Raw genomic sequence first — 14,820 nt, forward strand, 5'->3', positions numbered from 1 at the left:
AGTGGTGTCAGACGGACGGCCAGGAGGTCGACTGAGTGATGGGCCCCGAAATATGAGAGGTAAGCACCGCCTGTTGTTGGATCTCCAAAGGTGCTGAATTGGAAATCAAGCTAAATTAAATGTTCACTCAGTGGAGCTTCTGTTCTGTCCGGGGTGATTTTGGGGTAATTAGTGTTAAAACTTAAGGGGGAATATTTGAAGTGAACTTTTGAGTTAAGAGGTTATGTGTTTAAGTCAATACGGTTTAAAAGGTTTAAAGGTTTAAATGTGGGGTGGTTGGGTGCCAGCCAATCACCCCACCCGGTAGCGTAGGGTATGTGGTTTAATTGATCAGTAAAAACGCGGTTTTGGGTCTCAGGTAATTAAACTGGAGGGCAGGGTACCCACAGTGAGGCTTTTAAAATAAGTAAATTTAATTAGGACGGGGGCGTGGCCCCTAGGAATGCAGTCTGTTCAGCAGGTGGCGCTGACCCCCAATCGCGGACGCGTGGTTAGGTTTTAAGCTCGGAGTGGCTCTCCGTGGGACTTCGGACACCCGTTAATAAAGCTAGGTGATCTACGAGTGATTGCCTTAATACTGCATTAATTGACTGACAGGGTCGCGGACCCGGCCAGGACCACCCAACGTCGTTGGCCTGAGAGCTTTAAGTAAAGCTGAAGGCGTGGGTTTGATACTAGCGCCAGAGGTGGAGCTCCTTCCCAGCTGCGGGAAATGGTTATAAATCAATTAGAGCTTAGAAATTAGACTGCGATCGGGAGGGCGGGTCCCGAAGCGTGTAATTGATCAGAAAGGCGCGGCCTGGGCTACAGAGGCTTTTAAATTAGTCAAAAAGTTTAGGTACACCAGCAGAGAAATAGAGAAAAGAAGCTGGTCTGGCATGTGGTGTTTTTCTTACGTTTATACGGGCCCGTGTGTAAATAGAATATAAATTACCGGTGTGTGTAAATAAAGTGTAAAATAGTGGTATAAATTGTCTGTTGAATTTCTCCTGAGTGTTGAAAAAAGGAAAAACTCTTTTCTGCTCTCTCTGAGAGAGGGGCTGTGTGTGTGTGTGACAGGAAGTGTGCATGCCCATAGAAGGAAAGAGATGAGGTAAACTCTGTGCAGATAGACCGAAGTAAAAAAAAAAAAAAGGAAAAGTGTGTCTCTCTCTCTGTCTCAAGCAGTTGCAAGGAGGGGGGCTTCTAACCCCGCGGTGTGTGTATGAGGAGAGAAGGAGAGAGAGGGGGGCAGCGTGCGTCCATTTAATATTGAGGAAAGTGCAGAAACTGTTTTTTTTTTTTTTTTCTGTTTCTTTAAGTTTGAATGGGCATGAAGCGAATGGAGGTTACGGATAAATAACGGTGGACTTCTCTCAACCTGGAATTTTGGGTACGGCGCCAAAACCAGTAGAGTAACATAATTGGGAGAAAACAGGCCGGATTTTGGCTTAAAAAGTTTTACAGCTTGACCTCCCACTTGTCCCCATCCTGAGAAGAAGCTCAAAGGACAATTAATCTCCTGATGAAGACCAATAGAACATCGTGAACTTGAGAAGAATTTACAAGCAGCCAAAAACAGTGCAAATGAACTGTTAACCCTGAAACCAAAACTGACATGCACTCTGAGTTACAGGCTGGACAGTTGAACGGTGGGAAAGCACTGGACACTGATTGTCAGATTTGCCATGCTTGGAGGAATCGTGAAAGAGACGATTGAAGCATCAACAGCGAAGAAGAAACCACGTGATGGACAATGCACGGTGGACTGCAGGCTGGTAAGAACAGTGTGATATGACACTGAACGTGATATTTTGCCAGGCTGGGACTTAATCCAGAAGGAAATACTGAAGAGAAACGGAGAAGAAACGGACTGTGTGCTGGTGAATCCAGGACAATAAATGGACACTGAGAGAAGAGGACGGGAACCTGTGTGAGGTGAAGCTTGACTGTAAGAATACGGGGTATAATTAGATTGAAATGAAAGCCTGCACTCGTGATGGTGTTTAGAGATGTCCACCGGAAAACTAAAAGAGGTAAACAGGAGAAGATAAAATAAAGAAAGAAAATAACTGACAATTACATGAGTGAATGGAATACACACATACTCAAAGTGTTACAGGTGTAATTATACTCTTATAAAGAATCAGAAGTGAGATGGTTTTGAATTAAGGAATCAGTGAAACGATGCATGAATTCACTCTGACTATAACATATAGAGGCAATGAAGAAAGCAGCTTACACTCACTGAACATTAACAAAAATATATAGGATTGGCAATGAAGACCTGCTTACACTTACGGGCAGTTTAAGTACTCATGATGATAATAAAATGTCCCAGTTGTGTTTCTTCAGGGGCGAAACAGACCTGGATCAATTCTCCACGTGCAGCAGTCGGAAGAACCTATAGGTTAACTTGACTGGATATGTTAAGGCAAGTTTCTGGTTGAATTGTTCACAGCGCCATGTTTCCATAGACTTAACATGTGGGGCCCTAATTTGTGGCTGAGGAAAATTTGGGTTAGCAAATTTGGGGGTAAGAAAACTGACGGCTTAAGTGGAGAAGAGGTGCAAGAGTCTGACACACTGCCAAAAGCAACATATGCAAATTCACATACACAAGCAGAAAATGCATTAACCTTATAAGGACAAGCTCATAATGATTACTGCATAGACATTGATTATACTTGGTTAAGAACACAAACATGCGCAATAAAACACAGCTTGCTGTTTGTATGAGTGATAGAATGGGGTGAATGTTTAATGAAAACATTTGAGTATGTTGAATCTAGGCATGTTAAAGTGCATAAAGGGGGTGATGTGAGTGTTGTGGGCAGAGTGTGTGGTTTTAACTAGACTTTGGGGTTTTAACTAGACTTTCGGTGTATTGAGGAGGTGGAATTATGTGGTGACAATACTTGTGTCTTTAGGGGGTTTGAGGTTGTAGTGGTGATGGGCTGATTTTGTCAGCTAGGGTGGAATTGTTGTTTTTTTTTTTGTTTTTAATAGAGGGAGTTTTAGGAAACATGGTCATGTTTGAAAGGGGCCCATTATTTTTGTAACAGTGCACTTAGAAAAACCTGTCAGGTGATTTTGTTTTGTGTTCTCATGAGCTAATAATCAGCTCTCTTTTTCTCATTTTTGTTTTAAGCAGGCCTGCAACAGTGAATAACAGCACAAATTCTCGGGAAGAGCAAATATAAGGTGGGCTTTCCAGATTACAACTGGCTGAGGAGAAAGCTATTCAATCCAGTCCAAAACCTAAGGGACTATTTTCCTATGGAAAATAAAAATGAAGGAGCTCAGTTTGAATAAATCTGGACAAACAATTTGCTTTTACTAGAGAAAGTTTCTGTTTGATTGAGTGGGGTTAGATTATGGGGATTATAGTATATTGTTGGGAGAATCCCAAATGCTAAAGGGGGTAGGTGTCAAAATAAAGGAAATCTGCCAAATGTTAAAGGGAAAATTAGTGAGGGTTGAAGAAGGAGAATAGGTTTGATTTCTTTTTGATTTCTAGAAGTAGTGGCTATAATGTAGGCGTACACATACAGTTATTACATAGATTTATTTTTGGGATGAAGGGGAGAGCTTAGAAATAGAGATGATTTCTTTTTAATATACATATTGCATTCTGTGCCTTTAAAGGAGTTGTGGCTCAGTTCATCTCTTGAGGGTCACGAGCTTTTGGCTAGCGCTATGATTGGCCAATCTACTGTGAGGAGGATATGAGTCATTGTAGGATTGCATGCGCTTACAGACACAGAGTCCAGAAACACACATGAGAGCATTGATTCCAGGCAAAAGGCCTCAAATTTGTTTAGCTTTTAACTGAACTTAAAGACGGACCAAAGAGGAAGGAAAGCATAGATTTTGGTTAAGTCTGATAAACTAGAATTAGAATGTATTGTTACATTAAAAGGAGCCAAATGAAATGAAAAGAGTTATATCAAAACAGGTTATAACATAGGAAATGTGAGGTTAAAGTGAAGTTAGTGTTAACACACAGGAGTTGTTTCTGGGTAACATTTAGCTATGATGAAATTTAGGCAGGAGTAATTGCTTATATGCTTCGACTCAATTGATTAAAGTGGAAATGGGGTTTTGTTCCCTTTGCAGTAGATCTCGGGACCACAAGAGAGGGTCAGAGCGAAGACACAACCTATGGCGCTAAATAATAAAACATCATCTCCATTGCATTAATAATATAATTGACAGCACAGATATAATTTAATTCGGAGGTTTAAACAGGGTGTGTTTTTCAGAAAGACTAAGGTGCATTCTTTTACTAAGCTCTTAGTAGGGGTTCGTGATGAAAACATTTATTCAGCCTCTGGTCTGGTAAAAGGTCAGAAGGGCAACGGGTGAATTGATTGGGAGACCATTTGAGGACGACACACACACATGCAATGGAGTAATGAAAGTCAGTAGGATTAGCTAATTACAATCAAACACAATTTTAAGTAGGTAATACTGTTACCATCATCATGTCTGGTTTATTGAGTGGGTTGAGAACTGACACATAGACTACTTAATTAGTATTTTGGGGAACATGATAGCAGGGGTGAACAGAATCCTGCAGCCAGAGTTTAAATGAGTGAAATTAAATGAGTGAAACTGGCAGATTTTTGTTTTGTTTTTTGTTTTGTTTTTGTTTTTGAAGTACGGGTGTTTTCTCACCTATAAGAGAAAGAATATTCTGTGACAAGTCCTAAGACCGGGCTTCTGTATTTTTATTTTCTTTTGTTTTTCAGTTTTATTTGTCATTTTTCATTTTATTTTTATTTTTTGAACAGTGCACTGATTTTTGTTTGTGAATTTCTTTTCTTTAAGCAGATCTGCACGTCGGGAATTAAAAGCGCTGTACGACACGTCGTCGAGGAAATTGTTGCAAGTGAGTTTCTCCACATTAAAATGGGCTCAGGAGAAAGCCACTTATCTGGGACAATTAGAAAGTAAGTTCCTGTCCAAAAAGGATGCAGCGATGTAATCCAAGCTAAAGTTCTTCGTTTTCTTTTTGAAATGACGTCATTTTGCTGAGTGTGGAAACTAAATGCGACGACAGGTTTCACTATCAGCAAAGAAATGGATGAATGGATGAATGGATGAAAGACTGGAAATACAACAAACAAACGGACTGACTGGTAAAAGATGACAAGACTTGACCACGACTCAAGGTTAACCACCTCCACCTAGATAGGATAAAAGGGTGGATGAATTTATGTGTTTCTTTCTACAGGAGCAGAAAGAGGACAGCGACATCTGAGGTTGCATGACGATTTAACTTTTAAATGTTACTTTCTGTGTATGTGAAAGTGTGTACACACCTGCGCAGCGTTAACACTCTCTTTTTAAGTTGACAAGTGGTTGATGTTTGCCAATAATGTTTTCCTACTACAGGATTTCTGGGCTTATGTGTGAAGAAACGGTGTTTATGGGTTATGATTTGGTAAGGCGATTAAACGGCGGGAGACACATCCTGTCTTGAAAACAGTGTGATTCTTTTTACAGGAAATCTTTTATAGCATCTCTGGTAGGTAGATGGCTGACTGCGGTCAATGTGCTGCTAATGTTTGCTTTGCTTTTGTTAAGAATGCGTGAGGAGGGTGCAGTAGAAAACAGACAAGTGACATGAAAACAAAAGATTAATAGTAAAACAAGTAATAATAACAAATAACAAATTTGGGGACAGTTTGTCGTAGAGCTCACTAACTGGCCATTAGGGGGCTCTGAGTGATAAACAAGGGGAGTAACATTGCCCAAAGTGTGAATAAAACAGATTGCGGCAATAGTAGTGATTTAATGATTGGAGAGAATCTGAACATGATACTTGTCTGTTGTGCTGAATCTTTTATTACTCTTATGATTTACAGGGGGTAAATAAGCTGTCTGATTTAACAGATTTGCTTTGTAGGTGAACTGGGAGTTAAAGGAGGTTAACAGGTAACTGCTGACTAATGTTTTTACACAGGGTTACTGGTTGGCGGGAGAGTGTCTTAGAGAGGAAGTGTAATGTTCTTGTGCAGTTTGCAGTAGGGAGATTGCAAATACAACTAGAACTATTAACGGAGACTAATTAAAACTAACCTGAAACTGAGGAGGTTCTATATAAGGAAGAATTAAAACAGATATAAAATGCATCCGATCTTTAATTGCAGGTGTGACTATGAAGATTTTTGGTACATATTGCAGGTTGTTGCTCATTATAGAATTGTGTTCAGCTTCATAAGGCAAAATGCTATATCAGGGGTCTATGATTTCATTTGTGGTTTAATGATTTAGGTATGGCAAAATTAAAGGTTTTTGGACAATTTAGGGAACCAGTGAGAAGCATGATTAGATGATCAGAAACTGAGTACTAGACTTAAACTTAAGTTAGAATTAAAAATGCCCAATTGGTTGGAGGTCTGTTGGTCACTTTTATACACACATAGGCATGGCATAGGATTGGAATGAACAAAGTCAACAACATTAGGTTAGGAGAGCCAGCGAGGGAGATGTGTTGGTTTTCTGTCTCTTGCAGAGAAAGGAACAGACACCAGATGAGGTCACAGATAGGCGAGGATTCTTCGCAGCAGAGATAGACACAGTGACTGCCGAGACATCAACTGGGTCCAAGGGTCATGACGTTTGGGCTCCAGGTAGTCACCTCAAAAGGATGGATCCCATAAACACAGCAATAACCATGAAGGGGTTGGCGGAAATCCAGGAACACCAGACCAACGAGGTTCGAGAGGCTCTGGGGCTAAAGGGGGACACATTCCGGTTTCTTTTCCTGGAGGTTCGAGGACCTGAGGATACACAGATCGTTGTTTGAAATCGGGGCAGAATAATCCCCTGATCTGTGCCACGACTGAAGGGTTGTCTAACCCCTGAGGTTGAAGAATGAAGAGGAACGTCGCACCAAGCAGCATTTGATTAATTCATTCCAGGCTTCTAATAGGCTAGGGCTCTAGTCTGAAGTAATTGATAGTTTAAAGGAATCGTAATAGTTTTGTATGTTAACCACATATTTTTATACTCAGAAGTTTATACTCTCATTCTTATAACCTCATATTTTTATCACAAAGCTTAAAGTAAAAGTAAAAGAGCCTGGGAACAGGGATCATGAAATTGTGGGGAAAATTAGAAACTAATGAGGATGTTGGGGTTGATAAGTGCTGTGACGTATTGGTTGTGCTGGGTAAGCCAGCACAAAAAGGGGGAGTTATTGTGGAAAACATCTTATTTTACTGTCACTGTATAGCATTCATAAAGCACTGTCATTATTTCATTATTACTTCATTAGTCCGCATCAGCTTATCATCAATATTATCATGTATCACAATACTCTATCAGTTAGTAGAGCACCAGTTTAGCTGGGGGTCCAGTCAGCCCGCAGTAAAGTCATATGAGGACACGGTGAACTTTTGTTGGCCGGAAACGGACACTCTCACACAACTACACATTCTACACACTATTGGTTATGTTCCCAGAATACAGAGGAGTGGAAACATCTGGAACATGTTGTTGTTCTTAGCCATACAAGGACATAGAAGGGTGAACTGACTGATACTTATCAGGTGATTTGACGTCATCATTGCAATAAAAGCCTTGTGTTAGGGTTGTTCTGGGGAGATTTGCTCGTGAAGACTTGTGACGCTCATCTTCCCCATATGTACATATGTATAATAAAATCACTATTCTGACATCTACTGAGAGACCATGCAGTCGTTTGTCTCTTCCTCAAATTCGAACCTTGACACCAACCACTTCTGTCCCAATTTCAGTCCCATCAGTCCAATATGTACACCAACATGCCAGAGGGCCAAGGAGTGTTAAGACTTCAAACCTACCTACAACTCATCCTTCTCGTTTTGCTTACTGCCGTCTGCTGATGGACCACCTGCACTACCACAGATCTTACTGATAATGGACTGAACCACTTCCTCAAGCTCCTTCTTCTTGGTCTGGAAGTCATCCAGGTCAGCATCTTGGTGGGACTCCAACCATTCAATCTTCTCCTCCACTACCTTCTCAATGGATTCAATCTGGTTCTTCAGGGAGTATGCGTAGCCTTCCAGCTCATTGTGAGCATTGATCCTCTCCTTCAGCTTCTTGTCTTCTTCAGCAAAGTGCTCGGCGTCGTTCACCATGTGTTTGATGTCCTCAGGTGTCAGCCAGTTCTGGTCAGTTATGATCTCGTTCTTGTTGCCTGTGGCCTTGTCCTCAGCAGCGACACATAAAATGCCATTGATATTAATCTCAAAGGTGACTTCAATCTGCGGTATACCACGAGGAGCAGGAGGGATGCCAGTCAGGTCAAAGGTAGCCAGGAAATGGTTGTCTTTGGTCAAAGGATGCTCACCTAAGAAAAAGAAAAACAGTCACAATTAGACTTGTGGAACGTTAAATTCCAGTGTCACACATTTCTTGTCATTGGATTCTTTTTTATAAAAACACTATTTGGCAACTTTAAAAAAACAACATCCAAGCTCTTACCTTCATAGACTTTGATGGCGACAGTTGTCTGGCTATCAGAGGGTGTAGTAAACATCTGGGCTTCTTTGATGGGCACCACTGTGTTCCTGGGGATCAGCTTGGTCATTACTCCTTCAACAGTCTCAACACCAAGGGTCATGGGGCACACATCCATAAGAAGCACATTACCTGCAAGTGAGGGAAAAGGTTTACTAAACATTTGATCACATTTGAAAGCTCAACCCTATTTAATAAAATATTTGTAAGAGTCATTATTCACCAGTGTCCTCCTCTCCAGAAAGCACACCAGCCTGCACAGCAGTTCCGTATGCCACAGCCTCATCAGGGTTAATGCCTCTACATGGCTCTTTGCCATTGAAAAACTCCTTCACCAGCTGCTGGATTTTGGGGATACAGTGGAGCCTCCAACCAGGACAATCTCATGAATGTCAGACTTCTTCAATTCAGCATCTTCCAGCACTTTCTGTACAGGCTTCAGGGTGGACCGGAACAGGTCCTGGGTTTTAAAGAACACACAAGTTAAAAAGCTTGTTCAACCGCTTTTCCAAAAGGGTTTGAATTAATTAACCAAATTAATATCTTACCATGTTCAGCTCCTCAAACTTGGCACGAGTCAGGGTCTCAGAGAAGTCTTGTCCTTTAAAGAAGTACTCGATCTCAATGTGTGTTTGGTGCCGGGCAGATAGCGCCCTCTTGGCCTTCTCGACCTCACGACGCAGCTTCTGCACAGCACGGTTGTCTTTGCGCACATCTTTGCCAGTCTTCTTCTTGTACAGCTCGATGAAGTGCTCCATGATACGCTGGTCAAAGTCCTCACCTCCCAGATGAGTGTCACCATTGGTGGCTATTACTTGGAATGCACCATTGTCAATGGTCAGAATAGAAACATCAAAGCTGCCACCGCCCAGATCGAAGACAAGAATGTTCTTCACTCCATCCTTCTTGTCCAGGCCATAAGCAATACCAGCAGCAGTTCTAAAGAATACAGTAAGAATTTATTTTTCAATGGGAGGGCAGGGACATTGTTTTGCAGTTTCAAATTGCAGATGACCAAATTCATTTTTGACTGGATGCTTATGGCTCATTGATGATTCGCACAACATTCAGACCAGCAATGGTACCAGCATCCTTAGTGGCCAGGCGCTGGGCATCATTGAAATATGTGGGGACAGTGACCACAGCATGTGTGACCTAAGGAAAAACGATAAAGTCAGATTTCATGATAGACCATTTAACTCTTTAACCCTTTAAGACCTACCATAGAACCAAGTCCGCCACAGCTTATCTTCATATTTTTATATGCTGTAATGCCATTTTTGGGAGAATTTCAAGTTGCTATACATCAATACAATCATTATATAGCAAATTTAATGACACAAATGCATTAAGTCCATAGTAACTAAAAAGAATTGCAAAACATTGCAATGAACTACAAAGAAATTTAAATTATTGATTTTTTTTTTACATATATTTCTAGTGAGAGAAATTTAAGAGCATTATCCCTCAAAACTGTAAATACAATAAAGTTGCACAAAGTAGTTTCCAACCACAGGAAATTTATTTTGAGGGTCTTCATAGTTTTATTTTTGAGATACACCAACTTTTAAATACTGTGGGGAAAATCTGAATTAAATATTACATTTCAAATTTGCAAAACAAACAGCATGTTCATCAAAAAAAACTATTTCCAACAGTGCAATTTGAGGTCTAAGCATCCCAGAAACTAAACAAAAAAGCATAAAGTCAAACATAACTTTTAAAATCACCAGTATAGGCCTATAACGGTCTTAAAGGGAAAAACTACATTACCCACAAAATATGGCATCACTTCTGATTTTGGGCAGGGGATGGCGGACATGCGATAATTGGCAATCATGTCTATTCCAAAATGGGAAGTGCTATGAACAGCTGATCGGATCAGCAAACTACCGTTTTGTGCTAGTTCTGGTCGTTTTTCTTAGTTTATTTCTACTTTTTTCACCCGTGTCTGGGGACCCAGAGCAGCGATCCTTTGTTTACAGTAAGGATCAGCTGTTAGCGCTGCGTCCTGCAGCGGTACTGCCGGCGGACAGACCCGACATTCCCAGCGAGCTGAGGAGGAAAAGACGGGGGTGTCGTGCTGGGAAGGAGCGCCGTCGCCCGAGAAGGAGACGTTATCGACCATCTCTTCCTTCTGTAATTATTGGAAACGTAAGATCTTTACCCAATAAGATGGATGAGCTCACGTCGCTAACCTGGTCACAGAGGGAATACCAGCAATGTAGCATCATGATGCTTACGGAGTCGTGGCTAACACCGCTAACTCCGGACACGAGCGTGACACTACCGGGATTCCAGCTGCTGCGAGCGGACAGGACCAGAGACAGCGGTAAGAGGAAAGGAGGGGGACTGACAGTGTTTGTGAACGACAGATGGTGTAACCCTGGGCACATCACTGTGAAAGAACAACTCTGCAGCAGAGACATTGAGCTGTTAGCCGTTAGCATGCGTCCGTACTATCTGCCCCGGGAATTCTCGCATGTTATCGCGATAACAGCGTATGTCCCCCCCTCGGCCAACGCGGATGCAGCCTGTGACTCTCTCCACTCTGTGGTCAGCAGACTGCAAACACAATCACCGAGAGCCCTTCTCATAATATCAGGGGACTTCAATCATGCCTCACTGGACTCCACACTGCCCACCTTCACCCAGTATGTTACCTGCTCAACCAGAGACAATAAAACACTGGACTTACTGTATGCCAATGCAGAAGAGGCATACAGTTCATCACCTCTCCCTCCACTGGGCAAATCTGACCACAACCTGGTGCACCTTGTCCCTGTGTATGAGCCCTTAGTGCGCAGGGAGCCACCAGCCACCCGCACAGTGCAGAGATGGTCAGAGGAGAGTGAGGAGGCTCTTAAGGACTGTTTTGAGTCGACTGTGTGGGAGGTGATCTGTGACGACCACGGAGAGGACATCGACGGCCTTACTACATGCATTACTGACTATATTAATTTCTGTGTGGATAACACCGTACCTACCAGGACTGTACGGTGTTTCTCCAACAACAAACCTTGGATTACCCCAGAAATTAAAGCTGTCCTCAAGCAGAAGAGGAGGGCCTTCAAATCCAAAGACAAAGAGGAGTTGAAAAGGGTGCAGAGAGAGTTGAGGGGACTGATAAGGAATGGGAAGGACAGCTACAGGCAGAAGATGGAGAAACAGCTTCAGCAAAACAACGTTGGTGAAGTCTGGAGAGGCCTCAGAACCATCTCGGGCCACAAACAGCAGAACTCTCTGCCTGGGAGGGATGTGAGATGGGCAAATGAACTGAATCATTTCTTCAACAGATTTGACTCAGCCATGAGGCAGTCTGCAACATCGGCTGCAGACTCACCCACCCCCACTGGTGCTGTTCCACCTCAGACACTTCACACCTCCTCTATTCACCCTGCTCACTCCCCCCCACCCCCAACAACAGCATCCAATACACACTCAACACAAGGCTCCAGCCTGTCTCTCTCAACCACCCAGGTTAGGAGGGAACTGAGGAGGATTAATGGCAAGAAGGCAGCGGGTCCAGATGGCATCAGCTCGAGGGTCGTCAGGTCCTGCGCGGACCAACTGTGTGGGGTGATGGAGCACCTCTTCAACCTGAGCCTGAGGTTGGGAAGAGTCCCACAGCTCTGGAAAACCTCCTGTGTTGTTCCAGTGCCAAAGACTTCACGCCCCAAGGACCTCAACAGCTATAGGCCGGTGGCTCTGACATCCCACCTGATGAAGACCCTGGAGCGGTTGGTCCTGGCTCAGCTTCGGCGCCTAACAAGCTCATCACTGGACCCACTTCAGTTTGCCTACCAGCCTGGCATCGGAGCGGATGATGCCGTCATTCACCTCCTACATCGTTCCCTCGCTCACCTGGAGACCGCTGGAAGCACTGTGAGAATCATGTTCTTTGATTTCTCCAGTGCCTTCAACACCATTCTTCCCTCGGTTCTGAAGGACAAGCTGGAGAACTCTGGAGTGGACCATCACCTCACTACCTGGATTTTGGACTACCTCACCGACCGACCACAGTATGTGAGGACTCAGGGCTGTGTGTCGGACAGGGTCGTCTGCAGTACGGGGGCCCCACAGGGAACGGTTCTGGCTCCGTTCCTCTTCACCATCTACACTGCAGACTTCTCCCACAACTCCACCCAGTGCTTCCTGCAGAAGTTCTCTGATGACTCTGCAATAGTCGGCCTCATCACTGATGGGGACGACAAGGAGTACAGAGGTCTGACCCAAGACTTTGTGGACTGGTGCCAGCTGAACTACCTCCAGATCAATGCCAGTAAAACCAAGGAACTGGTGGTAGACTTCCGCAGGCACAAGCATTCTCCACTGCAACCACTGAACATCCAGGGTATGGACATTGAGGCTGTGGTCAGCTACAGGTACCTTGGTGTTCATCTGAACAATAGACTGGACTGGACTCATAACTCAGACGCCCTCTACAGGAAAGGGCAGAGCAGGCTGTACTTGCTGCGGAGACTCAGGTCATTTGGAGTGGAGGGCCCACTCCTGAAGACCTTCTATGACTCTGTGGTGGCTTCTGCTATCTTTTATGGTGTGGTCTGCTGGGGCGGCAGCATCTCTGCTGGGGACAGGAAGAGACTGAACAGGGTGATCCGAAGGGCCAGCTCTGTTCTAGGATGCCCTATGGACCCAGTGGAGGTGGTGAGTGACAGGAGAATGGTGGCTAAGCTGTCATCCCTGTTGGACAACATCTCCCACCCCATGCAGCAGACTGTGACAGCACTGAGCAGCTCCTTCAGTGGGAGACTGCGGCACCCACGGTGTGGGACGGAGAGATTTCGCAGGTCTTTCCTCCCCACTGCTGTCAGACTCCACAACAAAGACTTTAACTGAACAAACACACACATCCACACATGTGCAATAACACTAAGTGCAATAATCTTTTCTGGCATCGTTGTATTTTTACTCAGTTGTATATAGCATTTGTATTCTATTTTTATCTTATTGTATATTTTTATTCTATTTTATTCTACTGTATATAGTATATTATTTTATTCTATTCTGTACAGCTGTGTACTGTATTTATTCTTATCGTATTCTAATTTTTGCTTCATAACTTTTGCACTGTCCACTTCCTGCTGTGACAAAACAAATTTCCCACGTGTGGGACTAATAAAGGTTATCTTATCTTATCTTATCTTATCTTATCTTATCTTATCTTATCTTAAAACGTGTTTCTGAAATATAAGGTTTTATTGCTGCAAGTGCTTGCAATCTTTGCAAAGCAATATTTGGAAGGAGACCGAGGACAAGTTGAATGCATAAGATGTAAGTACAACTCCTCCAGTCTCATATTACGAACCCACCCGAGGGATTAGTAAAGTTTTATCTTATCTCTCTCTTATCTTATGTGAAAAAAAAACCCATTGCGCTCGCTTATCTAATTGCAGTGCTACCGGGATTTAAAAATAGTTAAGCTAAATGGAGCGTGCCCGCTCTTATCGCTCTTAATTAGCCCATAAAGGGGTTAATTAAGATTTGCATCTTCACTTATTTAGAATCTCTGACATTTTTGTACCTTCTCGCCAAGGTAAGCTTCAGCAGTCTCCTTCATCTTAGTCAGCACCATAGCACAAACCTCCTCAGGAGCAAAGGTCTTAACCTGGCCACCACCAATGTCAACCTGGATATGGGGCTTCCTCTTCTTCTCAGTAACCTTCACAGGAATATACATCAATATTAATTTAACAAGGATTTAGCTCAAACATGACCCAAAGAACCAACAAGTTTTATTTTCAGCTTGAAAGCTCACCTTGAAGGGCAGGTACTTCATGTCCTCCTGCACAGACCAGTCACCCCATGTGCGACCAATCAGCCTCTTTGCATCAAAAATAGTGTTCTCAGGGTTAGAGGTCAGCTGATTCTTGGCAGCATCACCAATCAGACGCTCACCTTCACTGGTGAAGGCCACGTAGGAGGGGGTGATTCGGTTTCCCTGGTCATTGGGAATAATCTCCACACGCCCATTCTTGAACACTCCAACACTGCAAGGAAACAGTTTGAATTCAGTCTGAATCCCATATTATTTTTCCACAGAGACATCATTCCATTATTTAAAGAGCCTGAAGTGACTTAACATGAGTATGTGGTCCCCAGATCAATCCCAATCACAGTCTTCCCAGTTATCCTTTTGTAATCGGCGGCACCAAAGACTGTGCAGACTAACAACATCACAACCCACAACAGCTCCATCTTTGTTTGTTTGTTCTCCAATCTACAAGGAGAAATGCAGAAAAGAATTACAACATGAATCAACATGGCCTTGAGAACAATAAGCGGTCTACAGGTCCTTCTCAA

General features: G+C 43.1%; 1 pseudogene across 1 annotated transcript; it reads right to left on the bottom strand.

Moving 5' to 3' along the window:
* Positions 1–7,729: 7,729 nt before the first annotated feature.
* Positions 7,730–14,762, bottom strand: LOC146672973 (endoplasmic reticulum chaperone BiP-like; annotated as a pseudogene). The gene is made up of 8 exons (XR_014910402.1): positions 14,599–14,762; positions 14,276–14,506; positions 14,042–14,179; positions 9,512–9,651; positions 9,045–9,435; positions 8,720–8,956; positions 8,461–8,628; positions 7,730–8,326 (listed from the first exon to the last, which is right to left on the bottom strand). The product of XR_014910402.1 is annotated as an endoplasmic reticulum chaperone BiP-like (transcript).
* Between the last annotated feature and the right edge of the window lie 58 nt (positions 14,763–14,820).

The sequence above is a fragment of the Rhamphochromis longiceps genome, linkage group LG3 (assembly GCF_057381845.1).
Source record: "Rhamphochromis longiceps isolate RC_006_pf linkage group LG3, R_longiceps_female_GT1.1, whole genome shotgun sequence".
NCBI lineage: Eukaryota > Metazoa > Chordata > Actinopteri > Cichliformes > Cichlidae > Rhamphochromis > Rhamphochromis longiceps.